The following is a 27,633-nucleotide window of genomic DNA, read 5'->3' on the forward strand; positions in this document are numbered from 1 at the left end:
TTTAAAAGGGAAATTGGACGATAATTTTTAATATCTTTCAAATCATTATCTTCTTTCGGAATCAAAGATATCGTAGCTTCTTGCCGTGGGTTTGGAATTTGGCCTTCTTCCTCTATCTTTTCAATGAGGTGTTTAAATGGCAAAGTAAAGATTCTTCATAGGCTTTATAGAATTTTGCCGGTAATCCATCTGGTCCTGGTGACTTGCCATTCTTTTGGGCAGTTAATGCCTCTCCAAGCTCCCTTATCATTATAGGTTCATTCAAAACTTTTTGTTGTTCTTCTGTAAATTTGTTAAGGTTATTTTGTTTAACATATTCTTCTAAATTTATTTTATCAACTTGCTTGTCTTCATATAGTTTTTTATAAAATTGTTCTACAATTTGTCGTATTTCTTGTTTTTGAGATTTCTCTTTATTATTCTCATCTCTCAATGTTGTAATTATTCTTTTAGCCGTCTCTTTTCTCGTCCATCTTAGGACTTCCAGTTTCGGCGGCTTGCCTATGACAGTTGCATCCTGAGCCGCCTTCATAATGGTGCATTGAGGGGTTGCCCATGAAGGTAGACTCGACTCTGGGGCCCAGGGAGGGTCCCAGAAGGCAAGGGAATCAGAGTGGTCGATCGGGAATGCCAGTGGAGGTGGCTGCTTCCCAATCCTGCTTGTCATGGGTGCTGGGGACCCTGCAGAGGAAGACGAGTCTGCCGAGGAAACTGTACCCCTGCCACCTGCACCAGTACCCCTGCCTCCTGCTGAAGAAGATCCCAGCCCCCCTGCCTCGCCCTCCCAGGTGGCTTGTGTGCGTGACCGCCTCCGTCAGGACCTCAGGGATCGGAGGAGGGCGGCACGCTCACAAGCAAGACGCTCCCTGAGTCCTGAGTTTTGAGAGGATTCTGGCCCTCCTAAGAGCAAGGATGCTTGAGTTGTAACAGGATCCCGGCTGCCTCCCAGAGCCAGCAATTAGCCCAAATGGGCAACAGCCAGCAGAGGGCTATATAGCTGTGGGCTTTGGGAGGAGGCTTTGTGGAAGCAACTAGTCACCTCTCTGACGTTCTAGCATCCACTCCGGCTTGACTTTGGTTCCTGACTCCCTGACTTTGGCTTTTGACTTCTGGACTCCCTGATCTCAGCTTCTGGACCTCGGACCTGCGATACTTGCACAGCGATTTGGATTTGGCACCTCGGACACTCCTGCTTGCTGGCTACAGACCTCAGACTGCCTCTGGACTTTGCCTGACCCGGCCCCAGCCGTGACACTGCTCTTCTCAAGCTCTTCTCAAGCCTCAGCGTCTCAATCACCATTTTTAAATGGCCAAAAGTCAGCCACCTGCTCATCTCTTCTTCCTTCAACACTCTGGATCTTCAATCAACTTAAAGACAAATGGCATGGATTCTTCTACCATTGTAAGTTCTGATTAGTATACTTCTTGTGGATGTGTGTCAGAGAGGCAGGAATAAAGAAGCTGCAGACTGCAAGTGAGGCAATAGACTGAGAAAGGTGAGGGGGGAACTCTCCCCCTTTCTCTTTCAAGGCTTGTAAAAGTTTCTGCCTACTTTGAATACTGAAATTACCTGCAGGAGACTACACTAATTTATATTACATACTGGACTTGGTGCCTAAACTTAATTGATTTACTGTATTTGGTGGAAGGAAGAAGCAGCTTTGGCTTTGGAGAAAGTTTCCTATTGATAAGTGTCTATGGATGCTAAGAGGTTTGGCTGGAAGTTTGGTTTTTTTTGTAACGGAAGCTGAAGTTTTGAAGTGCTAACTGTGTCGACAAGTTAGTGGCTATCTGACATTATACTTTAGCTTTTTGGGTTCTAAGAAGATTTTTATTATTATTTCTATCTGTGAATGTTAAGAATTTAATTATTTTCTTTGGGATATAGATCTTAGAGTTGTTCTCTATTTTTTTTCCCTCTTTTTCTTTTTTTTCTGCCCTTGGTTTATTTGTGATTGGATTATTTTTACCTGCGGATTATTTTTTATCTGTGGATTTTTTCCCTCTCTCGTTATACTGGTTGGATTACTTTTTTTTGGGGGGGGGGGTTCTCTCTTTTTGGCTCTGCTGGATTTTTTTTTTCTTGCTTGCTTGTTGGGATTATTGTTTTTCGGTTTGGATTATTGTTTTGCAACCAAATTTTGGAATTATAAATAGGGTATTCAGCCCTGAATTACAAAATTATACTTGCCTATTGTGGTGCTTAGAAGATATTTGAAAGTCGAGGTGGAGAGTTGGCTTGTCTTTGAACTAATGTTGATGGAAATTATTGGACAGTGAACTGTGGTCTGCTGTTTGTCTACTGAATATCTACTGTGCTGAACGTTGTGTGTGTTATTAGTTTCAGTGCTATTTTGACTAACACAAATTGTTGAGAGAAGCTAGCAGTGTGATGTCTTTTTAGAACTATTTGGCAACAAGAGAACTATTTGGAGAAGATTAGTCTTTTGCTAAAAACAGAACATAGAACTTTAAAACAAACAGTTAAGAGACCTTTCTGAACTGCTGACTCCGAGTGTGCTTACATTAATAACAATGGATAGTAAAGCAGGGGCCATCTCCAAGGAACTGCCCCCCAAAAAAGAAATCAAAGAAGGGAAACCATCCTATTCACCTGGTGGCCAACCAGGCCCAGGGAAATTTACACCTATGCAAGGTGACATGAAAGAATGGCAAACTACTTTAATGACTACTATAACACGGATGGCAAGTAAAATAGACAATATAGATGAACAGATGACAGAGATCAAACAAGAACTCAAGGAAAATAGTTGACAGAAAGTGGAGACCAACAAGGCCTCAAAAGCAGTCAGGTAACAGAGAATATTCAAAAAGTGGAACATTTGGGAAAAGAACAGACCTTACAAGATTCTAGACTGCTACAGTTGGAAGTAAACAAAGCGGCTTACATGTTGAGGTTTCAAGAAGAAGATGAAGAAGAAGATATTGGATTTATATCCCGCCCTCCACTCCAAAGAGTCTCAGAGTGGCTCACAATCTCCTTTACCTTCCTCCCCCACAACAGACACCCTGTGAGGTGGGTGGGGCTGGAGAGGGCTCTCACAGCAGCTGCCCTTTCAAGGACAACCTCTGCCAGAGCTATGGCTGACCCAAGGCTATGCTAGCAGGTGCAAGTGGAGGAGTGGGGAATCAAACTCGGTTCTCCCAGATAAGAGTCCGCACACTTAACCACTACACCAAACTGGCTCTCTTCTGGTTCAAAACAAACCAGAAGAGAAAAATGAAGATTTACAAAAAATATTAAGTGAAGCCTTGGCTGAAACTTTACAGGTGACTCCTCAGAGGATGGAGGATGAGTTTGACCAAGTTAGAAGGGTGCCATCGAGCTACACAAGATGAAACAAACTACGTAGTGAAGTTCATTTGAAGCTGGCAAGAAAAACGATTGTCCCCAGATGGAACCAGGCTGCTGGCACTTAAAATCAAAAAGGTGGCAGAGCAGTTTTTAAACTAAATCTTGGGGGAAAGCCGACAGGAGATGAAATGTCTCTGGTTTGGGAGGACTCATCTCAAAGAGATGAAAAGTTAGCTATTACTTTTCTACCGGGTAATGGATCAGAGTTGTCCACTGAGATGGTGACAAACAGTATGCACTGCCTGCCAGAGTCTCAAGGCGGCAAGAGGAAGGTGGCCTAGCTTGCCTGGGAAATTATAGATGTTTGTACACAAATGCTAGAAGTGTTCAAAGTAAAATTGGTGAGTTGGAATGTTTAGTGTTGGGAGAAAACACAGACATTGTGGGAATTTCAGAAACTTGGTGGAATGAAGAGAATCAGTGGGACAAGGTGATTCCTGGATATAAGTTATATCGGAAGGATAGGGAGGGAAGGGTTAGAGGTGGGGTGGCTCTGTATGTCAGAGAGGGAATATGGTCCAGTAAGACTGAGGTCAGAGAATTAGATTTCCTTCTAGAAATGCTTTGGGTTGAAATAGAGGGCCCAAAAGGAAATTTAACTATGGGAGTTTGTTATCGCCCACCAATCAAAAGATAGAGGATGACTATAATATGATGGAAGGCTTAAAGATAGTGGCTAGACGTAAAAACTGTGTCATCATAGGTGATTTTAACTATCCGCAGATTGATTGGGTCAATATGTGTTCTGGTCGAGAGAAAGAGATTGAGTTTCTAGATGCTCTCAATGACTGTGCTATGGAGCAGATGGTCTCTGAACCTACCAGGGGTGGGGCGATCCTGATTTGGTCCTAAGTAATGCCCAAGACTTGGTGACAGATGTAAAAGTGATCGCACCGCTTGGGAACAGTGACCATAATGTTATTAATTTCACCATTTGTATAAATAGTTGCCCCAAAAGATCAACACAACCACGTTTAACTTTAAAAGGGGTAAATTCTCTGAGATGAGGAGGCATGTGAAGAGGAAACTGAAAGGAAAGGTAAATACAGTCAAAACCCTTGGGGAAGCTTGGAGGCTATTTAAAACTACAATCCTAGAAGTTCAGATAAAATATATACCACAAGTTAGGAAAGGCACAAACATGTATAAGACAGGTATATGGTTAACAAACATAGTAATGGAAGCTGTAAAAGGTAAGAAGGACTCCTTTAAGCGGTGGAAAGCTAGTCCAAATGAGATTAATAAAAGGGAACACAGGGTGTGGCAAATCAAATGCAAGACTGTGATCAGGCAGGCAAAAAGGGACTATGAGGAGCATACTGCAAAAAACATGAAGACCAAAAATAAAAATTTCTTCAAATATATTAGAAGCAGGAAACCAGCCAAGGAGGCAGTGAGGCCCTTGGATGACCAAGGGGTCAAAGGATTATTGAAGGAGGATAGGGAAATGGCTGAGAAGCTGAATGCATTTTTTGCCTCCGTCTTTACTGTGGAAGATGAGAAGTGTTTGCCTGCTCCAGAACCACTTATATTGGAAGGGGTGTTGAAAGACCTGAGTCAGATTGAGGTGACAAGAGAGGAGGTCCTACAACTGATAGACGAATTAAAAACTACTAAGCCACCAGGTCCGGATGGCATATATCCAAGAGTTCTGAAAGAACTCAAAGTTGAACTTGTGAATTTTCTGACAAAAATATGTAATCTCTCATTGAAATCTGCCTCCGTTCCTGAGGACTGGAAGGTAGCAAATGTCACCCCCATCTTTAAAAAGGGTTCCAGAGGAGATCCGGGAAACTACAGTACAGTCAGTCTGACTTTAATACCGGGAAAGTTGGTAGAAACCATTATCAAGGACAGAATGAGTAGGCACACTGATGAACACAAGTTATTGAGGAAGACTCAGCATGGGTTCTGTAAGGGAAGATCCTGCCTCACTAGCCTGTTACAGTTCTTTGAGGGGGTGAACAAACATGTGGACAAAGGAGACCCGATAGATGTTGTTTACCTTGACTTCCAGAAAGCTTTTGATAAAGTTCCTCATCAAAGGCTCCTTAGAAAGCTCAAGAGTCGTGGAGTAAAAGGACAGGTCAAAAACTGGCTAATTAATAGGAAGCAGAGAATGAGTATAAATGGGCATTCTTCACAGTGGAGGACTGTAAGCAGTGGGGTGCTGCAGGGCTCAGTACTGGGTCCCATGCTCTTTAACTTGTTCATAAATGATTTGGACTTGGGAGTAAGCAGTGAAGTGGACAAGTTTGCAGATGACACTAAATTGTTCAGGGTGGTGAGAACCAGAGAGGATTGTGAGGCACTCCAAAGGGATCTGTTGAGGCTGGGTGAGTGGGTGTCTACGTGGCAGATGAGGTTCAGTGTGGCCAAGTGCAAAGTAATGCACATTGGGGCCAAGTATCCCAGCTACAAATACAAGTTGATGGGGTGTGAACTGGCAGAGACTGACCAAGAGAGAGATCTTGGGGTCGTGGTAGATAACTCACTGAAAATGTCAAGACAGTGTGTGATTGCAATAAAAAAGGCCAACACCATGCTGGGGATTATTAGGAAGGGAATAGAAAACAAATCAGCCAGTATCATAATGCCCCTGTATAAATCGATGGTGTGGTCTCATTTGGAATACTGTGTGCAATTCTGGTCACCGCACCTCAAAAAGGATATTATATCATTGGAAAAAGTGCAGAAAAGGGCAACTAGTATCATTAAAGGTTTGGAACACTTTCCCTATGAAGAAAGTTTAAAACGCTTGGGGCTCTTTAGCTTGGAGAAATGTCGACTGTGGGGTGACATGATAGAGGTTTACAAGATTATGTATGGGATGGAGAAGGTAGAGAAAGAAGTACTTTTCTCCCTTTCTCACAATACAAGAACTCGTGGGGATTTGATGAAATTGCTGGTGATTAATATGCCACAGGAGGTGGTAGCAGCTACAAGCATAGCCCGCTTCAAGAGGTGGTTAGATAAAAATATGGAGCAGAGGTCCATCTGTGGCTTAGCCACTGTGTGTGTGTGTGTGTGTGTGTATATTTATATATATATATATATATATAAAATTTTTGGCCACTGTGTGACACAGAGTGTTTGACTAGATGGGCCATTGGCCTGATCCAACAAGGCTTCTTTTATGTTATGTTCTTATGTTTAAGATTAAAGATGACATGCTGAAACAAGCAAGAGACAGACCCATGGTGATAGCTGGAAATATGGTGAAAATTTTAAGAGAGGTCCCTTGGCCAGTGAGACAAAAAAGGAGAGAATACCAAGCATTAACAGAGTTCTTGAGAGGAAGAGAGATACCCTACATGTGGCTAATGTCAGAAGGCCTTCTTTTTACATACCAGGAGAATAGATATAGGATCAACTCCACTTTTATAGAATTTTTTGGAAAGTATAAAGAAGAAAGAAAACAAAGAAAAGGAGGAGGAGGAGGAGCAAGAAGAAGAAGATTCTGGTGACAAAGATCCAAACCAAACATGGAGATATCATACAAGACTACGATTAAAAAAAATAAGAAAGATAGTGATAAACAAAACCCATAATGGCCTCAATTGTTTCAATTAATATAAATCGACTTAATTCTCCAGGAAACTCATATCCTAACTAAAGATCAAAATTTTTTGAAGTATAAAAAACTTGGCAATCTATTTACAACTACAGACTTATACAAAAAGAAAAGGGGAGTGGCGATTTATATTAAATACAAATTTAACCCACAACTGCAATTTGCTTCTGAAGATGGTAGAATTTTACTAGTGGAAATCACGGTGGACAATAAGAAAAACCTGTTTGCAAACATCTACGCCTCAAATGATGATCAAGAGAAATTTTTTCAAGATTTGCGTCTTAAATTATCAAACCTGGAGTATGTGAAATATTGTCTAATAGGAGATTTCAATGCGGTGTCTGACAGACAGTTGGATAAGAAAACGTATAAACAGATTAAAACTAAATGTCCTCAGCTTCCGATAAGCTTCTGGAAATTAGCTGAAGAAATGGAGTTGGTGGACATTTGGAGAACAAGATACCCCAATTCTAGAGATTTTACTTATTACTCTCCTAGTCACCAAACCTGGTAAAGAATTGATATGTGTTGGCTTTCTACAAGCTTGATTAAAGACTTAGTGGACACAGAGATTCAAACAAGAGTTACATCAGACCACAGCCCTATAATGATAAAACTAAAAGGTACATGGATAAGAAGACCATGGAAGTTAAATATAGCAATTTTGAAAGACAAAGGCTTTCTTAAAGAAACTAAACTAGAAATGGAATCTTTCTTTAAACAAAATATAACACAAGAAGTGAAGATGCAAACAGTTTGGGATACTGCAAAAGCTTTTAACAGGGGCCTTGCAATTCGATACTACATAAAAAAAGAAGAAAGAAAGAGTTGAAAGTTATCAAAATTTAATGTCACAAATGGGAGAAGCTGAGAAGAATCTTAAAAAGCATCCAACAAAGTATGAATTTCAAAAAAAGGTGAGAGAAATGCAGCACAAAATGAATTTAATTCTTATGGAAGAGGTGGAGATTAAATTAAGGTATGCTAAACAAAACTTTTTTGAGCATTCCAATAAACCTGGAAGGTGGTTGGCCTACAGGACAGGACCAGGACTTTCTCGGTCCTGGCCCTGACCTGGGGAATCAGCTCCCTATGGAGATCCAGGCCCTACCTGGCTTGCTGGCCTTTTGTAGGGCCTGCAAAACAGAGCTGTTCTGCTAGGTCTTTGGATGAGGCAGCAGGCATCTATCTACTGCTCTGCTGTTGTACTGCACTACTGTGCTGTGCTGCTATATGGTGGTACTATTTTGTGATATTCCACCTTTCTGTCATGTCATCTTGCTGAATCATCTTGCTGCACTTTGATGAATGTTGTAATTGGTTTTATTATGATTTTATTGTGATTTTTTTTTGGGGGGGGGGGGTAAAACAATTTCATTGGTAACATATGGTAGCAAATCTATATCTATATCTTATAACTTAAAGGAAAGATTTACCTACCCCATATCTTACTTTTTCCCCCACCCCTCCCCCCGTTACTTGACCCCGCCAGTGTTACTTACTTAAAGAAAAACAAATATTAAAGGTACCCTTAACTATTAAAAAACCAAAAGTTATATTCTTGTTTTAAAAAACTTAATCATTATCAAAGATTGTCCAATGTCCTCTTATTTTCCTCTCTTTTTCTACGTATCTTCTGAACTTCTTCCACTCCATCTTAAAAACTTCTAAATCATAGGCTCTTAATATTCTTCTTAATTTGTCCATTCTTGTTAATTTGTCCATTTCACTCCATGACATGACTTTTATAATCCAATCCCACTTCTCTGGTATTTTTTTTTCCTTCCACAACTACGCATACGATGTCCTAGCGGCTGAGAGCAAGTACCAGATTAAAGTTCTATCTTCTTTTGGAAATTTTTTCATTTGTAATCCCAACAGAAAAGTCTCTGCAACTTTGTTAAACTCATATCCCAAGATATTAGACATCTCTTGCTGAATCATCTGCCAAAACATTTTAGCTCTTTCACAAGTCCACCACATATGGTATAAAGAACCTTCATGCTTTTTACATTTCCAACACCTGTCTGGCATCTTGTTATTCTTCTTTGCTAATTTTTTAGGAGTCATATACCATCTATACATCATCTTAAAAAACAGTTTTCCCTAATACTTTGACATGTTGTGAGTTTCATAGAGTTCTTCCACAAATATTCCCAAGATTCCATCTTTATTTCTTTATTTACATTAATTGCCCATTTTATCATTTGAGATTTCACTACTTCATCTTCTGTAGACCATTGTAAAAGTAATTTGTATACTTTTGAAATTAATTTCTCATTGTCTCCAAGCAGAACTTTTCCCATTTCTGTTTGTTCTTTCCTTATTCCTTCAGTTTTGATATCATTCTCCACCAAGCTTTTTATTTGTTGCATTTGAAACCAATCATATTTATGACTCAATTCTTCAGCAGTTTTCAGTTCTATTTTCCCACATTGTATTTTTAATAATTGATTATATGACAGCCACTTTTCTTCGCCTGTTTTAGCCGTTATCTTTATCACTTCAGCTGGCACTATCCATAAAGGTCTTCTCTCATCACCATATTTCTTATATTTTATCCATGTATTTAATAGGTTGCTTCTTATATAATGGTGAAAGAAAAAGACCATCCATCCTCTTTTTTTCCATAATACAAATATGCGTGCCAGCCAAATTTATTTCCGTGACCTTCCAACACTAAAAGTTTTTTGTTTAACAATGTTATCCATTCTTTCATCCATACTAAACAAACTGCTTCATGATACAATTTTAGATCTGGTAGTTGGAATCCGCCTCTCTCTTTTGCATCTGACAGAATTTTCATTTTAATCCTTGGCTTCTTCCCAGCCCACACAAATTCTGAAATTTTCCTACGCCATTTATCAAATTGTTTGGCATCTTTCACAATAGGAATAGTTTGAAACAAATACATTATCCTTGGTAGAATATTCATTTTTATTGCAGCTATTCTGCCCAGCAATGACAAATTAAGCTTGTTCCATTTTAGCATATCTTCATCCATTTTATGCCATAACTTCTCATAATTATTTTTAAACAGATCAGTGTTTTTCATTGTTATCTCCACCCCTAGGTACTTTACCTTGGAGGTGACTTCACAGCCCGTTAGTCTTTGTAATTCTTGTTGTCTATTCATCTGCATATTCTTACACAGAATTTTAGATTTTTCTCTATTTATAGAAAGTCCCGCCAACTCCCCATACTTTTGTATTTTCGTTAACAACAAAGGTGTAACTTGTATGGGGTTTTCATTTATAAACATATCATCAGCAAATGCTCTATATTTGTAAGTACATCCTTTTATTTGTAAGCCTTCTATATCTTTTTCTTCTTGAATCTGCATCAATAAAATTTCAAGAGTCATTATAAACAACAATGGTGAAAGCGGACAACCTTGTCTAGTACCTTTGCTAATTTTCATTTCTTCTGTGAGGTCTGCATTAACACACAGCCTTGCCCTTTGTTCAGAGTATATTGCTTTTATCATTCTTATAAAACTTTCTCCCAGTTCCATCTTATCCATTACCGCAAACAAAGTCCCAGCTTAAATTGTCAAATGCTTTCTCTGCATCTTCAAAGAATAATGCTACTTCTTTTTTTGGATGTCTTTCATAATATTCTACAATATTTACAACAGTCCTAATATTGTCTCTTATTTGTCTTTTGGGAAGAAATCCTGCTTGATCTTCCTTTATAAAGCTTATCAAATGTTGTTTAAGTCGTTCTGCCAAGATTCTTGTAAATGTTTTATAGTCATTATTTAATAACGAAATTGGTCTGTAATTTTTTACATTCGTGGCATCTCTATCTTCTTTAGGTATCAAGGAAATAACAGCTTCTTTCCATGTATTTGGTACATTCCCTTTTATTCTTATTATATTCATCAACTTCTGCAATTTTGGTATTAATTCGTCCGTAAAAGTTTTAAAATATTTAGCTGTATATCCATCTGGCCCGGGAGCTTTCCCATTTTTCATTGCATTGATTGCTACTTCAATTTCTATCTTTTCAATTGGATCGTTCAAAACTTTTCACATATTTTCAGTCAGGGGCTCTATTTTTATCTTTTGTAAATATTCATCCATCTTCTCTTTCTTTACTTTAACACCTTTAAACAGTTTGGCATAGTGAAGCGGAGCGTTTTTGCTGGGCTCCGGCAAAGCTTCGATTTGGCAGGCTCTTGAGGCGGGTCCTCTTTGGAGGAAACCTCTTTAAAAAAGTGTCTGGAGACACTTTGCAGTCTGGGGAGCTGGCAGGGAACTCGCAGGGGAAGCGAAGGCTTCCCCCTCGATCCCAGCCTTTCCTCTGACCAGAGCCTGCCAATGCTCTGGCGCTGAACTGCGCCGCCGGGAAGGAGCTGACAAGGCAACTGACTCATTAAAAACTAACCTGTCAAACTTATTAATAAATCGATGCTGAGACAGAGAAATACTTATCTAAGAGAAGTGCAGCAGTCCAGGAAATATAAAGAACGAAAACGCGGAGTGCTGAACGGAGAAGACTGAGGACTGGAAAGCAACACCTGAAGCCTAAAGCAGCCTAGCAAGCAGCCGGACGGTGCGGTGGAGAATCGTGGAGTGGTGTGCTGGGGAGGCGGCGAAGAATTTGTGAACTGGTGAGGCCGAATGAGGAAGACGAGGTACGAGAGGGGACTTGTCTTTTGTAAGAGCTGAATAACAAAGGGAAGTGTAGCCTGGGGATGAGGCGGTGGCGAAAAGAGTGCGCGGAGGAAATTGGAAATTTTTGACTGGATATTGCAAGTAGTAGAGGGTTTGGGGTAGAAGTTGGACCGGACTAACATTAATGAAGGCAAAAGTGGGGAAAACGCTTAGAAGTAACTGAGCTATTGAGAGAATACAGCAAGTTTAAAGGAGGGAGAGGTGGTTCTTAGCTATTTCTAATGGCGGCTACCTCCCCCTTGAAGAGTGGTTAAGGACAGTGTCAGGAAGAAACAGAAAGTACTGGGACTGTGTGGGAAAGAGAACTGGGGAAAGACATGGACATGTAGCTTGAGGAGAAGGAAGAAAGAAGAGGAAGAAGAAGAAGAAGAAGAAGGAAGATAAGGGGAACTGAATTTATTTTCAGAATTAATTTAAGATCAACTTACTAATAGTGATTTACAGTATTTATAGTATAAGTTAGTGTTTAAAACTGATATAAATTGATTTTGATTTTGATAAAAAGACTTGATTAATCCTTAGCTAAATTATTGGATGGTGTTGGTGATTTGAGATGGAATTAATTGATTGGGGTGTTGGTAGTTAATGAACTGTGTCCCTTTATACTCTATATATTTAAAGTAAACAATAAGGAAGTCCTGCAAATTGTGTGGTTGGCGGGAAAATTGGTTAATTTGAAGGAAGTAAGAATTAAAGAGAAAGCTTAATTTATAGAAATGGATCCTAAAATTAAAAAATTGGGCCAAAGAACCCCACAAGGGGGAAGTAAATTGGGAACTCCAGCGATAAATCAAGATGCGCTGGAAAAATTACAAAATATTATGATTGCCGGGTTTAAGCAGAACCAGGAGGCCTTAGAAGAAATAAAGACTGAATTAATGGGGGAAATTAAGAAGACGAACGAACAAGTAACCGAATTTCAAAAACAGTTACTTTTCAATACACAACAGGTTCATGAGTTGTCAGTCAAAGTAGGAGAGCTGAAGGACCAAGGGGAAGAAACAGCAAGAGGGACACAAGAAAACAAAGCCAATCTTTCAGAGCTAAAAGACAGAGCAGCCAGGCTGGAGATGGAGAAATTGGCATACATATTAAGGTTTCAAAATATCCCTGAGGAAAAAGAAGAAAATATTGAAGACAAGATTGTTGAATTGTTAACCATCGACGGTGAACAACTGTTGGAAAACGGGAAGATGGAGATAGAGTGGGCAAGAAGAGTGTCTTCGGCGTACACTAAAAGATTAAATATCCCGAGAGAAATTCAGGTCAGATTTGCACGAATGGTGATATGTGAGAAGATCTGGATGATAGCTAAAAGGGAAGGCCTGAAATGGGAAGCTAAAGATATCAAAGTCTTAAAAGACATACCTTGGTCCATAAGGAAAAGACGGGGTGAATACAAAAAACTAACTAGCTGGCTTGTAAAACATTCCATAAGATTTAGGTGGTTAGTGCCAGAAGGGATCTTTTTCACTTATCAGACCAGGAGATATAACCTAACGACAGTGGCAAAGATGGAAGAATTTTGGGAGAAATTCGTAGAATCACAAGGACAGGAATCTGAATCTGGGGAAGATCAGGAAGAAGATCTCGACCATAATAATGCGGGGAAAACTGACTTGCAGAAAAAGGAAAGAGAAAGAATAAAGACTCGATCGCAGGTACAAAAGGAAAAAAGGAAAACCCCGGATAGTAATTTACTAACAAGATGACGACTAAAGCTGGATTACAGATTTTTTCCGTCAACATAAATGGATTGAATGAACCTAAAAAAAGGAAGAAGACCTTTTTACAATTACAGAAGACTGGATCTCAAATAATATGCTTGCAAGAAACACACATAAAAGAAGGAGATGTAAAACTCCTCCAAAATAAAAAACTTGGTCAGCTTTACTATTGCTGCGATGGTAAGAAAAAGAGGTGTGGCGATCTATGTCAAAAAACATATAAAATCCGAACTGATATATAAAGATGAAATAGGTAGAGTAGTGATAATAGAAATTGAGATAAATGGAAACAAAACCATCTTGGGCAATATATACGCCCCAAACGATAATCAAGAACAATTTTATACCTCGCTGCATGAAAACTTATCAAGTTACGGATTGGAAAATCTTTGCATAGTAGGCGACTATGATGCTGTACTTGATAAGGAGAAGGACAAAAAATATGAGAAAACCAAAGCGAAAAAAACCTCACAATCAACTCCCAAAAGCCTTCTTTGAAATGGCGGATGAGCTTAATTTAATAGACGCTTGGAGGATGAAAAATCCACAAACAAGGGACTTCACTTACTTCTCGCAAGTACACAGCTGTTGGTCTAGACTAGATATGTGCTGGTTATCAGCCCCATTGGGTCGGTCGGTAATTCAGGCGGATATCAATCCGAAAACATTTGCTGACCATAACCCAATTTGGATTGTTCTGAAAGACGTTCCAAGAAAGACACGGTGGACATTGAATACGCAAATTTTAAAAGAAGAGGCATTTATTGAGAAAGCCAAAAAAGAGATAAAGATGTTTTTTGAATGTAACCTGCAAAAGGACACATCTATGTTAACAATTTGGGATGCCTTTAAAGCTTTCTTTAGAGGGATTGCTATTAGCTATACTGTAAAAAGGAGGAAAGAAAGATTGAAAGCCTATAATGATTTGATAACTGAAGTTAACGATTTGGAAAAACAACAAAAAGTCAAAAATACTAGAGAAATTACAATGAAGATCTATGCACTACAGCATGAAATAAACCTATTATTGGCTGAAGAATTGGAAAAAAACCTGAAGTGGACAAAACAAAATTACTTCGAGAACACCAACAAGAACAGTAGGTGGTTAGCATACAAATTAAGAAAAGAAAGGGGAGGGGAAAGCATAAGTTCACTTAAAAATAAAGATAAAGAAGTAGTCTCGGAACAATCCCAAATGAATGAAATTATACAAGATTTCTACCAGAACCTTTATAAAAAACAAGAGATAGCTCAATCACAACAGGAGGAATATATTGAAAATATGGAGAGCAAACAACTAACCAGAGAGCAGCGGGAAAGATTAGAAAGCTCCATCATTGTACACGAAATAATAGAGGCGTTGAAAAAACAAGAGTAACAAATCTCTAGGTCCTGATGGATTACCAATAGAATTTTTTAAAAGATTTGAAGAGATCCTGTTAATCCCGTATAAGAGCCTGATAGAAGAAATACAAGTAACAGCCAAACTACCCTTATCGTGGAATGAGGCCCTAATTTCGTTGATTTATAAAAAAAGAGACAGACCCTACGGAGATTTGGAATTACAGGCCAATATCGCTTTTAAATGCAGACTATAAAGTAGTTGCATCAATTTTATCCAATAGACTGAAAAAGGTTATACCAACAGTTATTGACGAAGATCAAATGGGATTCATCCCTGGCAGAATGATAAGACAAAATACAAGATTTTTCATGAACATCCTAGAGTATTATCGAAGCCACCCCGGAAAGCCGTTTGCAGGTATTGCCCTTGATGCAGAAAAGGCGTTTGACAAAGTCAACTGGAACCTTATGCTAAAGGCACTAGCAGCTATTGGATGTGGCGAGACGTTCACTAAATTAGTAAGAGCTATCTATACTAAACAAAAGGCAAAAGTCAACATAAATGGGCAGTTCACCGAGGTAATAAGAATTGAACAGGGTACAAGACAAGGTTGCCCACTATCCCCCTTGCTCTTTATTTTAACACTGGAACTCTTACTAATAAAGATAAGGGAGGATAAAGGAATTAAAGACACCAAGATTAAGGGGGAAACATATAAAGTACGAGCTTATGCTGATGATCTCTTACTGATATTAGAAGACCCCATTGCCTCGATAGATCGTTTGATGGAAAGATTAGAAGAATATGGAAGAATTTCAGGCTTTAAAGTGAATACCCAGAAGACCACATTTTTGACTCAAAACATGACTCAAGATCAAATTGCTCAACTAGAAATTAAAGCTGGCTTTAGTTATGAAAAAAGAATTAAATATTTAGGCATCTATTTCACCAATAACTTAAAAACATCACAAAGAGATAATTATGATAAGATTTTAAAAGAAATTCAATCAAATTTGTATAAATGGAGACCTACAAATTTCATTACTAGGAAGAATTGCATCAATCAAGATGAACATACTACCGAGAATCTTATATTTGTTCCAGACAATACCAATTATTTTATCCCAAGCTTTCCTGCGTCAACTAAATAAACTGATAACTATATTTATTTGCCAAAACAAAAAATCCAGAATTAGACTAAAGGTTTTGCAAGACAGTAAATTAAGAGGAGGATTAGCCTTGCCGGACTGGAATATATATTACAAGGCATGCTGTCTAGTTTGGCTAATAGACTGGTTTGATCTGGAAAACAAAAGGCTACTAGTTCTGGAAGGTGATGGTCTGGCCAAAGGATGGCACTCCTATCTGTGGTATCAGCCTCCGACAAAGAATAAAATTTTTCACAGACACAAGATAAGGAAAGCGTTATTTAAAGTCTGGAATGAAGTGAAAAATACAATCTATACCCGCATACCCTCCTGGCTGTCACCGGTAGAAGCCTCCAGCCAACCTAATCTATATTGTTGGGAAAATAAATACAACTATGGGAATTTACTAGATAAAGAGAATAACCTAAACTTAGACGATAATATGAAATTGGATTGGTGGCTGAGAAACCAAGTGAAATCCAAATACCAGATAGATAAAGAAATAGGATTTACTAAACAGTTAAACGAATTTTATTCAATAATCCGGGATAATCAGAAACTCATCTCCAAAATTTATAATTGGCTTTTACAAATTAAAATGCAAAGTGAAGTGGTTAAAGAAAGCTGGTTGAAAGATTTTGGTTATAATATTGAGATGGAAGAATGGGAAAAAATTTGGGAACAAAATTTAAAATTAACAAAGTCTGCAGTGTTTAAAGAAAATATATATAAAATGGTGTACAGGTGGTATTTAACACCAGAAAGATTGAGTAAAATATACCCAAAGTACTCCAACAAATGTTGGAAATGCAGAAAAGTCAAAGGGTCCCTCTATCATATTTGGTGGCAGTGTGAATTCGCCAGGAAATACTGGGCCCAGATTAGTACATGGATACAAAATATACTAAGAATAAGGCTTCAACATTCTCCAGAATTATATCTATTAAATGTCTATAAAGGGAATTTACCTAAACAAGAGAAGAAATTGTTGCTGTATATAACTGTTGCAAGAATTTTGTATGCAAAATACTGGAAAGTCTCTAAACTGCCAGACAGGGGAGAGTTTTTACAAAAATTATTAGATGCAGCTGAGATGGATACCTTAACTGTAAGATTAAAAGGAGGTAATATACGAGATTGTAGAAAGACCTGGGACTATTTATATGATTGGATAAAAAGTATGGGTCTTAATATGAGGAAACTGGAACTCTGTTATGGTGATGCCTATTAAGCTCCTTGGGTGGAGGGTTGGGTGATGGTTTATGTATGTATTTGTGTATTTATATATATATGTATAACCTAGTCCTGTATAAGTAATTGATAAATAAAATGTTGTTTTGTGTTAAAAAAAAAATTCTCTTTTTATTCCCTCTTGAGTAACCACTTCTCTTCCATCTATCACAATTTTATTAATAATTTTATTTTCTCTCTTTTTCTTCAATTGCCAAGCCAAATACTTTCCCGTATTATTTGCCCCTTCAAACGATTTCTGCTGAAGTCTTTTCAAATTCCATTCCACTTCTTTATTTAACAAATGTCTCAGCTGAGTTTATAATATTGAAATTTCCCTTAGAATTTTCTTTTTCCCTGGTCTTTTTCTCAGCTCCCCTTCTTTTTTCTTTATTTCATTTTGAATGTCCAACAATTGTTTTTTTTCTTTTTTTTGTCTTTATTATTCAAAGTAATCAACACCCCTCTCATTACTGCTTTATAAGCATCCCAGACTGTCTAAAAATCAATATCTTCTTTATCATTCACTTGGAAAAAAGCTTTAGTTTCCTTTTCTAGGAATGTCACTGTTTCTTTATTCTGTAGCAAATCTTCATTCAATCTCCATCTTAATTTCTTGGACAGTTTTGTAATCCACATTATTGGGTTATGGTCGGCCCCAATTTTAGGTAAAATCTCTATCTTGTTATAAGACTTAAGTCTTTAATTCCCCACAGCATGTTAATTCTAGAAAAAGTTTTATGTCTTGCTGAAAAAAAAGTGTAATCCCGTACTTCTGGATTAAATTTCCTCCATATATCTTCTAAATTTTCTTGTTTAGCCAATTCAAAGAAAGACTTTGGCAATTTCCCTTCTTTCCCATCATTTTTTTCCCCTCCAGATCTATCCAATGAGTTCTTAACTGTTCCATTAAAGTCTCCCATTAACAATACTTAGTCATAAGTCAGCTCATCCAACTGTTGTGTAATGTCTTTTAAAAAAGCATCCTTTGCACCGTTAGGCACATACAGTCCCAATAACAACGTTTTTTCCCATTTAATATTATCTCCGCTGCTACAAATCTTCCATCCTTATCTTTAAATACTAATTTTGGCTCCAATTCTTGTTTAATATATAAAACCACTCCCCTTTTCTTCTGTTCAGCTAGTGAAAAAAACTCTGCTCCCAATTATTTGTTCCATAAAAATTTATAATCCTTTTGTTTAATGTGTACTTCTTGCAAACAAATTATATTACAATTTTGTTTCTTAATCCAATGAAATGTTGCCCTTTTTTGTGGTGAATTTAGTCCATTAACATTCCAAGACAATAATTTGTAATCCATCATGGTGCAAATTCTTTATTTTCTTCAAAAAATCCACGCAACTCCTGAGCATTTGTAATTGTGACTCTTTTCCCCTGGAGTTCAAAGCTCAAACCTTCAGGTATTATCCATCTAAACCTCGTGCCATTGTCTCTCAATTTTTCTGTCAACTTTTTGTATGTTCTCCTATCATTTATCACTTGCCTTGGCAGCTCCTTCGTGATTCTCACTTTACTGCCTCCCACTATCAATGCCTTTTCAAAATTTTTGTTCACGATCCTTCCCACCATTTCCTTTGCCATATATTTTATAACAACATCTCTTGGTAAATTATTTTTCTTGGCAAAAAGTGAATTCACTCTGTAAATATAGTCATACATATTTTTGGTCTCATCAGGATCTTCTTCTAGGAATTCTGCAATTATTTTTATTATATATCCTTTCAGATCACCATCCTCCACTTCAGGTACTCCTCTTAGACGTATCTGAGTTTCCATCAATTTGCAGTCATGAATTGTCACTTTTTCTTGAATTTTCAACAAGGTGGAATCATATACTTTCATTTTTCCTTCTACTTCCTGCACTTTCTTAACTGTTTCCCCAGTTTCCTTTCTGAGATCTTCCATGTCTTTTTTAATCTCTGCAATAATTTCTTCTTTCGATTCATCTATCATCTTCCTGACCCCTCTCAGCATTCTGGCTTCCATTGCATCCAATTGTTCCTGCATTTTTTCCATTGAAAGAGCCCTTGTTCCGGGCTGCTTGGCTTCAGACATTTAAAAAAAACACCAACAATTTTAATCTCACAAATCTCGTATTTAGCTATCAGATTCAAGAGATTTGGGCTTACTTTTTATAATAAGCTTTATTTCATCTTCCTCGGAGCTTCCTAAGCCAAGATATGAATTTTTAAAACTTTTAAACCCTTCCAAAAATAATGAAATTTTTGACCTCACCAATTTTCAATTTGACTATCAGGTTCAATAGATTAGGACTTGCCCTTTATTGCAAGCCCAATTTCGCCGTCCTCTGAGCCCCCAAAGTCCAGATATTTATTTTTAAAGTATTTAAATTTTCCAAAATGGCAGCCGCGACTTTTTATTATTTCTTATAATTTCTTTTTCTTTTTAAAAAATTCCAAGGAGCCCACAAATAATATGACCAATAGTACTTATCTTCTTACCCTCTTTTCAGTTGATTCCAACAATTTTTAATGTCCCAAATTCTTTTAAAAACAATGTTTTTAATTTAGCCTCCCAGCAATGGCTGCCGATGTTTCTCAATGGTATATATTCCTAGAGTAGGTTTTCTTTCTACTGCTTCCTGTTTTTGTTGCCACCAACTCACAAGGAGATCTCATGATACTTAATGTACTTCCTGTCTTGCTCAGATGTGCTACAGGTCTGTTCCAGTGTGATGATGTTGCTTTTACTTCCAAACCGCAAGTAGACAAAACAATAAATCCCTTCTCACTTTTTAGCAGTTTTAACACTGTCCTTTATATTTATAAAATCCAAATTTCTCCTCTTCCTTCCCTCTTCTTCCAAGCTTTCTATACTTTCTTTTCCCACCTTTTAATTTTGTCCCTTTAAGCTATAAATAGCTCCGGAATGAAAAAATCTTCTGTACCTTTTCTTCCAATTATCCAAGTTTCCACTGGTCTCTCAAAGCTTTAGATGTTTAGCAATGTCCAAGAAGGTTAGGATCCTGACAAGCTTATGTCAGATAAATGACTCTGGGCACTTCTGCAGACGATGACTATGCAACTTCCCCTGAGACCCCTCAAAGCCTCAAAGAAGTCCCCTCCGGGGCTCTCTTTAAGCCAAGGTAAATCTCCTCAAAGTTTTCCGTGCATGTCTTGGACTTTTCTCTAACTAGGCATTAGGCATTAATTTGCCTTCCAGTCCGCCGAACAGAAGTTCCAGCCTGCTGCCGTTATGAGAGACAGCTCAGCTCGGCATTTTCCTCCCCCAGAAGTCCCCTATTGTGATTTTATTTCTATTTCCTGTACTCCGCTCTGAGCCCCCAATGGGGGAATGGGCGGAATATAAAGAAACAAATAACAACAACAACATACACACTCTCAGCCAAAATAAACAGTTTGTTGGTCCACACTTTTGTGATCTCATTGGGCAATGGTACAAATTATTTTACTCACAGGAGTAGATGAATGTAATAATCTGCTGTATTTCAATCAACTTCTTCTGACTAACACATAGGGAAATGAAAGTAAGGAAGAGGGGTGGAGTTTTCCTCCATCCCATAATCAGGTTCTAGTTAACTCTAGTTAATGAATGCAAAACAGAGGGATTATGCTCTCTCTCGCACACTCATCTGGATGAGCCATGTTGTTGTGCCTGCTTCCCCCCCCCCCATACAGCTTTCGCACACTGCTGAAATGTAAAGGCACACACACATTTCAAAACACAAAGAGTCTGCAAGCTTCTTCTAAACCTGACCTGATCTAATAGCACATCATGGCTCTTGGGGTGGGGCTTCTCCCCACTGGCCAGCTGGCTGGTAGTGAAAAGGAGCCTGCAAAACTGGGGGATCCCTGCCTGGACCTGGAAGCTAGCAATGAAAGTTAAACAACTACTGTAATATGCTGGCTAACAAAGTTTAATAAAACCATTTAAAAACCTTCATATATTTTAATACTTCATATTGTAACAGAGGTCAAATTTTAACATTCCCATATTACAAAAAAGTCTATGAGCACCTGGATGTAGGCTCATTTTGTCAATAGACTTCCTCTTGAGTAATCCTTTCTATGTTTCTTCCAGGGTTAACAGCCTCTAGTACCAACCAAATGTTAATGTTCTTCTGCAACATCTTCTCTCTCATTCTGGAATAAACCAAGATAACAACAGCAAGAGATACCACACAGCTTTTTTTGTAATATGGGAGTGTTAAAATTGGACCTCTGTTATAATATGAAGAAGAACATCAACATTTGGTTGGTACTATGTAAAGGCTGTGGCTCTACTCTCTCAGGCTTTAGGCTTAAAGGTGGGATCACAGAAATTCTAAGAAGAAAACTGAAAGGCCATAGGAACCAAACACTGTGTACAGGCAATCAAAGAAATAATGACAAATAAGATTCAATTTTGATGATGGGGGGAAATGGAAGCAGTAATGATTACCTAATAAAAACAACACCAAATCAGCACAACAGTTTTCACTTTCTAGAACTGATAATCCACCAATTATGTTTGCTATACATTTATTCAGTCTGGCACTGATTAATGTGGAAAAATTATAATACTAAATGGCAATACCTCAGTGATCTTTGTATCTGAATATGATCTCTGAATCTCTTAGAAAGTAAGAACAAAGCTCCTATACTTGCTTGAGGAGAAACAATAAAACTACTGAAAAGGAATAATGCATTATACAAAGAAAGAGTAATTTAGACATCTCACCTGTACAGTTCTTCCAATGTCTCTTTTTTATCTCTATTGGTTTATACGTCCCATGTATCTTTTATTGGCCAAGCTTGTCCTATAAGACAAGATATATCCAATTACTGTGCAACTCAACAAGCACAATCACATTCAACCATTTATTAAAAAACACCACCCTGATGAATACACTTAATCTAATTGCATACTTAATTCCGTATACATTAGTGCTAATGAAAAGCTTTTTGCACCCAATGAAGCATACAGTTCCTCATAATCCAGCTCATCAACCTTTTGGTTGCTCTCTGACCAAATAAACCAATCCACATTTACAGTGCAATCCTATGCTCAGTAAACTCACTGATATCAGTGAGCTCAAACTGAAGTAACGCTGCATAAGGTTGTACTGTTAGGATATTTTTCAAGGGTCTGAGGCAAAAGTAAAAAGCTTCCTGCTGTAGATTTACCATCAATTTACTGGGGAAATGAATTTAAGCATGGTTGATGACTTACTATGATTAACTTTGCAAAGTTACTGACAGATAACATATAGCAGGAATACAGGCTGGTGCCAGAGGCTAAAACATGGAAGAGAGCAGTTGTGTGACTGGTGCAGTGACTAGCGAATTCTAAGGAGGATGGAATGAAAGCAGAAGATGGTATGAGATGGTCAGGGTTGTTTTGGGGGTTTTTTGAGCAGAAACACACAGGAAAGTAGTTGCAGCTGGCTTGGTGTCAGGGGTGAGTGGTCTGATATGCAAATGAGTTCCTGCTGGGCTTTTTTGTAGAAACAATGGTGATGTCAGGGGGGTGTAGTCTGATATGCAAATTCATTCTTGCTGGGATTTTTCTTCAAAAAAAAAAGCCCCCAAAATGACAACAATGCAAACTGAGTGCACTATACAGGGGTGGCCAATGTAGCTCTCCAGATGTTTTTTGCCTACAACTCCCATCAGCCCCAGCCATTGGCCATGCTGGCTGGGGCTGATGGGAGTTGTAGGCAAAAAACATCTGGAGCGCTACCATTGGTCACCCCTGTCTTGTCAGTAGGAAATAATTTTAAAAATTTATTTCTGTTATTTATAGCCTGGCTTTCTCACTGGGATTACACAGAAGTCAACACAATAAACAGAAAGGGACAACGAATAAACAATGTAATAGATTTGGATTGTAGAAATCTGGAGCCAGTCAGAAACATAAACAGAACTGAAGCAAAATGTAATTCTTACAAATATAAGAAGCAAAATACAACATGATAAATAATGCAAATATTACATGATAGGATCCTAGGGATGCCAGTCTCTAGGTGGGCAGAAGATCTCCCAATTTTGGGGGCTCCCCCAGACGCCTGCCAGCTGGCCGGCAGGGGAAGCCCTGCTCCAACAGTCCTCCATGGCCACACAGGCACCATGTGCACCTGCCCTGGAAGCAGGGCCAGCTTGCCCACTAGGCAAACTAGGTGCTTGTCTAGGGCGCTGGGAGGGAGGGGTGAAGAATTGGGCTCCTCCTGGTGCCCATGACAAATACCTAATTTGCCTGCCTGCCTCTCTCCCCCCCACCGCCCCTTTCCTCCCCTCCCTCCCTTTCCCTGCCCCCACCCATGCACGATTAGAGCGCAGCGTGACATGGCCCGGCCCTACTGGCTTTGACACAGCCAGCATCTTATCCTTCTTTGAAGACCACGCTGTAGGAAGCTTTGTTCCTCCTCCCTTCCGTTTCTGGAGAGGAGGGGGGAGAAGCCTCCTCCAGTGCGTTCTTCAAAGAAGGATAAGAAGCCAGCTGCGTCAAAGTTGGTAGGGCCAGGCCAAATTGCTCTGTGCTCCGAGGGGGCACCTAGCTTGCCTGCCTCCCCCCTGCTGTCACCCCTTCCTGCGAGTAGCCCCATGCCTGCCAGCTTCTCACAAGTAGGTGGCAGGCCCAGTGACTCGGAGCAGGGGCAGAGCTGTGCTGCCTAAGGCGCCGGAAGGGCTAGGGCCGGCCCTGCTTGGAAGCCATAAATTCCTGGCTTGCAGAGCAGACACACTGCAGCGCCTGCTCTTTCCAAGCAAGGGGCCATGCTCTTTCCATGGAGGAAGCCATGCTCTTTCAATGCCTGCTCCTTCCAAGCAGGGGGCCATGCTCTTTCAATGCCTGCTCTTTCCAAGCAGAGGGCCATGCTCTTTCAATGCCTGCTCTTTCCAAGCAGGGGGCCATGCTCTTTCCATGCCTGCTCTTTCCAAGCAGAGGGCCATGCTCTTTCCATGCCTGCTCTTTCCATGCAGGAAGCCATGCTCTTTCAGTGCCTGCTCTTTCCATGCAGGGGGCCATGCTCTTTCCATGCCTGCTCTTTCCAAGCAGGGGGCCATGCTCTTTCCAAGTGGGAGCTGCTGGCTTTTACCCTGCAAGCTGCAAAATCACAGCTTGGAGGGCAGGTGAGCACGGCACCCCCTCTTTCCAAGTGGCTTGCAGAGCAGGTGTGCAGGGTGCCCACTTTTCTTCCCGACTCAAAGTCCCTTTAAATGGTTGGGGGAAAGCAGGCGTTGCACATATGGCGCTATGTCCCCAATATAATAACATCATTCTGCATGATGTCATTGTTTCAGGGATCGCCCTGCCCCCTCCTGGATGTCAGGAGGTTATCCTCTGAAGTTATCCTCTGCGTGTTCCTTGACTCTGGGGTCTGACACTGGAATGCCCCCCAAATTTCCCCTGCCAGGGAGAAGATGGGACCTGGCAACGCTTAACAACAGACAGTATGAACTATAAATTTTAGTATAGAACACATTGCTTAACTCTTTATTGTATTCTGTTACAATATAGCCTTATATCATCTGTGTAGAACAGCTCTCTTGAACAGTTTTCATAGTATGTTTGCATAGTATGTTTGCATAGTATGTATTAATTGAGGAGAGTGGGAACCTTCCTAACCTTATAATAATAAATAATAATAAAATTTTATTTATATCCCGCCCTCCCCGCCTAGGCAGGCTCAGGGCGGCTAACAACATTTATAAACATACAGTACAATAAATATAAGACTTTAAAAATTAACATTATTTAAAAACCAGTCAGTATACAATTAAAATTTAACTTAATCTGACAGTGACGATGGTATTTCCGACACTAATTTCTGTCAGTTTAAATAGTAACACAGGTCTTTAAACAAAACCATATTGGCGGGTCCCTTTGTTAAACAACCATAATTCAGCAGTCCGTGTATGGTTATCAGGCAAACCATTCCATATAAGGTGGAAGCCTCAACAGAGAATGCACATGTATAGGCAGTAGTTGATTTTAGTTTATTTGCAGGCAGGTACTTGCAGAAGGCCCTGCTCTGATGAGTTAAACTGTTGTGGTGGAGCACAAAGGGAGAGGAGATCTTCTAAATATGAGGGTCTGAGGCCATGGAGGGCTTTGTATATGATAGCAATAACTTATATTGAGACTGGTAACTGATGGACAGACAATGGAGTGACTGCAGAATGGGAGTAATAAGCATGTCCCATTTAGCTTTTATTTATTTTCCTTATTAGTTTTATTAATTGCCTAATCCCTGCTGCTGCAAGTCTCTGGGCGATGTGCAATAACAATAAAAACATCAACATAAGGTAAAACAATTAAACAACGTTTGTACCACAGATTTAAAAATCAGATGGTGAGTTCTGGTTATTTCTAGTACAGACTGCCAGCCACCTCATTGGCAGGAGGGAAGAGGGGCAAGGCAAATATAAAGAGCAGAAGAGGGTGCCAGCCAAGATAGTGACTATCTCTGTCCTCAACAAAATGCCTGGTGGAACATCTTTGCCTTGCAGAGCCTGTAGAATTGCATAAGGGAATTGCAGAAAGTCATGCAGGGGCCTGATGGTGTTCAGCGGAGAGTTCCACCAGGTTGGGGCCAGGATTGAAAAGGCCCTGAACCTAGTTGAAGACAGCTGGATGTCTTTGGGGCTGGGAACCATCAGCAAGTTGCTGTCAAGGAGCATAACATTCTCTCAGAGAAATAATGGGGGAGACAGTCCCACAGGCATTAGTTCATGAAGTATGATATGAGCAATCATGTTCATGAACCACCCATGAACTTCCATGTTTTCCAGTCATTCATTCAGTTAATAGGTCATTTGGTTATATGTCTTCTGTGGCTTCCATTTAAAGAGACCTAAATGCCTCCTAGAGGCATGCTGCTGCTGTGGTGTGGCTTGCGGGGGGAAAGGGAAGTATTTAAAAATCCCCCCTTCATTCTCTAGGGGCACAGCACCTTGGCAGCATGCTTCCACAAGTGAATGGAAAGCAAATTGCCTTCCCTTCACTCCTGGAGGCATGCCGCCACTGAGGTGTGACTCAAGGAAGGAAGTGGGAACAACTTGGGTAGGCTGAAGTTTGGCAGCAGGGTATAATGCCTTAGAGGTGTCCACCTTCTAAAACAGCCATTTTCTCCAGGTAAACTGATCTCTATAGCCTGGAGATCAGTTAAAATTCCATGAGATCTCCAGTCACTGCCTAGAGGTTGGCAATCCTACCGCGCCTTAGGATGGTGTACATGGCAACAGCAAGATCTGCAGGCCCTGCAAGACTGTTCTTTTCCAACTGGCTTTTACCTAATAATTTCACAGCAATCAATGTTACTGTTGAAGGAATACCTTGGCCATGGAAAAACTGTATGATGCATAACATCAAGATTTTAGCACCAATCTAATCTCAGAAGGTTTTTAATTACAAAAATGATTAATTTTATAGTAGTATGATTTATAATACCGTGTGTATGTACTTATAATATGTATTGTTTTAATTGTTGAAGTGTCTATGTTGTGAGCCGCCCTGAGCCTGCTTTGGCAGGGAGGACAGGATATAAATTAAATATTATTGTTATTATTATCATTGGTATTAATATCATGGGCTTTTTCTGTGGTGGACCTAGCCTGCCAAAAGTTGTAATGAGGGTGCCTTCCACTGGCAGCAATGCTCTAGGATCAACCCAAAACTCTATGATTTAACCATAAAATTTTGTGTGAATTCTAAAGTGTTGCCCAACATCATGATGTCACCTTGGTTTCATTATATACCAGTTATCAATAATTGGGGGGGGGGGGTGTTATTATATGTTTATTTCAAATCTCCATAGCTTGACTACAACCAATGGATGAGAGCTATATTATAACTTTTTCTGATCCAAATATGTTGAATGTGCAAGTTTTGAAACAATTTATACAAATAAGTGGGAACATAATTAGAATATTAGTTTGGAGGAATTCGTTTGGAGAAAATGTAGAGGGATGCAAACTAGGATTGCAAACTATTGTCTGGAAGGGCAGTGCAGATCATGTTTGGGTGGTTTCTGTATAACCTGGGGTTGCCAACCCATGGAGGGGGGCGGGCAGTATCTGGAGATCTCCTAGAATTACATATGATCTCCAGACTACAAAGATAGTTCTCCTGGAGAAAAGGGCTCCAATGGAGGTTGAATTCTATGGTATTAAATCCCTCCTCTCACCAAACCCCACTGTCCCCAGACTACTCCAGGAATTTCCCAACTTGTTGTTGGCAACCATAATATGACCCCAAATTAGAGCTTGCAGTAAAATAGGAGTAACTTAGTAAAATAATAGTAACACAGGAGAGGCAGAGGGGGGGAAGCAGTGTGCAAGCATGCCTATCTGTAGTATTTATTTGATTTCTATCCCACCCTCCCTGCAAGTAGGCTCAGGGAAGAACACAACATACAGATACTAACAAAGAATGATCAGATTTTAAAACTCTATAAACAACCATTCTGAATTCCCTAATAAACAGGATGGCATTCCAAAACCTTGTGGTGTCCTGGGCAATACTCCCCTGTAAGCTGTGGAATCTTGTGAGCAAAAATTCTGCTTTGTG

General features: G+C 39.3%; 1 protein-coding gene across 2 annotated transcripts in view; it reads right to left on the bottom strand.

Moving 5' to 3' along the window:
* Positions 1 to 27,633, bottom strand: part of TSPAN18 (tetraspanin 18) — a 438,254-nt gene that overhangs the window by 70,635 nt on the left and 339,986 nt on the right. For both annotated transcript variants that reach the window (XM_060262263.1, XM_060262264.1), the window contains one exon: positions 21,805 to 21,883. The gene's annotated coding sequence lies outside the window, so the exon portion shown is untranslated. The remainder of the gene's footprint in view (positions 1 to 21,804; positions 21,884 to 27,633) is intronic.

The sequence above is a fragment of the Heteronotia binoei genome, chromosome 21 (assembly GCF_032191835.1).
Source record: "Heteronotia binoei isolate CCM8104 ecotype False Entrance Well chromosome 21, APGP_CSIRO_Hbin_v1, whole genome shotgun sequence".
Classification (NCBI taxonomy): domain Eukaryota; kingdom Metazoa; phylum Chordata; class Lepidosauria; order Squamata; family Gekkonidae; genus Heteronotia; species Heteronotia binoei.